A 2,158-nucleotide genomic window follows, 5' to 3' on the forward strand; every position below is an offset into this window, starting at 1 on the left:
GACAGGGGGGAGGCGTGCGGCATGGGAAAAGGCAATGGGTGGAAAAGGGGCAGGAAAAAAATACATATATAGAAGAAAAAAAAAAGTTTGCAGATGGCACAACCTGGTTGGGCTCGCTGGCTGTGGGAATGTCTTGGGGGGCTGGGCTGGTGGAAAGCGGGACTGGAGAGCAGCTCTTCTAGGGGGCACTGGAAATAAGCGTGAAGGGGGGAAGAAAAAGACCTTTCTGAAATATTTAGGGGGGTTTTGTTTGCTTGCAGGAGCCTCTTGTGGCCTGACTCCCTGCAGCTGGCACTCCGGGGGTGCAGGGGGTCCCCTGCAACACCTCGTGACTGTGCCTGTGCTGGGAGCTGCTGGCACCATCTCTCTTCTGGGGTGTTTCTGCTCCCTGAGCCAGGAAAGGCATCGCCAGCCAGGAAACTGCAGCGGGAGATAAGGCTGGGAGCCGGGAGCGGGGCCAAGGAGGAAGGTGTGCGGTGATTCCACCTGTCCAGGGATGTGAGGTCCCACAGCCCCAGGGGTTCTTCTACCCACGGAGTCCTTCCCACCCGCCGTGCTGCCCCTGCAGCCCCTCGTGTCCCCTTTTGTACTAATAACCCCTAAAGATACAATAAAGGGGGCTGGAGGAGATGGAAAACATCCAGCTAAGCCAAGGCACCCGCTGCCGTCTCGCTGTGGAGAGGAGGGATGGCAGCTGGACAGGAGGATGCTGAGGAGTCCCTGGGTCTAGTGATGCTTTCCTTACAAAGACACACAACCCTTGGCCCTTGCTGCCAGCGGGTCCCCCATGCAAAGCGTCGGGGTCCTACACCCATGCGGGAACTGACCCCTTCCAGGGGAGCAGGAGACCAGCATCAGCTGAAGGACAGATGCCGGTTACACCCAACACAAATCTCCAACGTTTGCACGGTGGCTGCAGGTGAACCAGGATCCAGGGGAGTCTGTGTGGCTCTCGTCTGCCTGGGGTGGCTAAAAGGGGCTTCTCAACAGGGACAACTGGCTCTGTCATAGCCCAGTTGGATAAGAAATCCAGTGGAAGAGCACTTGCACTGACATGACCAGCTCTTATAACACACAGCACATCCCGAATCAAACCAGTAATGCAAAACCAGGGGCAAAGGTGCAGAAACAATTATTAAAGCTGTAAAAGGATTTTAAATATAAAAACACAAATGCAGAGGTGCCCTTGTTAGGATGTATCGGGAGAGGCCCACGACCCACAGTGGGAGTGTGCTATCCTGCTCGGCACTGCCGCTGGAGGAGGGTCCTGGCTCTCCTGCCAGCCCTAGTCTGTGCCAGGAGCTCCTGGGGATGAAGGCTGCTCCTCCTCACCTGCAGTGCCAAACGGGAAGGGGCTCTGGTCTTTGCAGCCCACGTCCCGGCACAAGCCGAGAACGTCGCTCGTGAGATGCCACCACCCTCCCACGAGCATCGGCTCAGCAGCTGTGGCACCACTTTTCTGTCCTGGCTGGGATTTGCCATGTAAACACAAATCTCTCTTAAGGCTGTTGTAAGGGCAGAGTCAAAATGGAAACTCTCTGCTCACTTACACCGGTGGGTCCCTGTGCCCAGCTGCCACGCCTCAGCACGGGACACGGTCGTATCCCATCCCGTGATCCTTTATCCCATAACCAGAGGAAAACTAAACAGTCCTCTTTTTTCTTTTTTTTTCTCTAACCTGTCTTCTAAATCTGGAGACTGATCTCAAGGCATGAGGGACAAGACCTTCAGCGACGTTGATTTATAACTGAGCTTCTAAATTACAGGTTTACGCATTAGTATAAACACCCATAAACCAGTCTTAAATACACAGTATCGTATGTAATCAAAACGCCAAAACACCGGGCAGCCACGTGACGGCACAGGGGGATGAGCAAACTCCTCGCTCGTGCCTGGACTGCCTCGGCAGGGATGCGTCTCCGGCCAAGTGCTCCCAGTTAAACCAGTGCCTTGCACTGGGGGGTGGATCTCGCCTTTGAAGGCTGGTCCTTGGCTGATGGCAGCATCGCTTATACCACAGGGAGTGAAGGGGCTGAGCCCCATGTCTCATTCCTCCAACGGGGTTGCAAAGCACCATGGCAAAGCAGCGGGGTTGTGGTGAGCTGCTGATGTTCAGAAACTCCCTAAAAAAAAAATTATATATATATATATATATATA

This window comes from Athene cunicularia (genome assembly GCF_003259725.1).
Source record: "Athene cunicularia isolate RWA chromosome 26 unlocalized genomic scaffold, athCun1 chr26_part2, whole genome shotgun sequence".
Classification (NCBI taxonomy): Eukaryota; Metazoa; Chordata; class Aves; order Strigiformes; family Strigidae; genus Athene; species Athene cunicularia.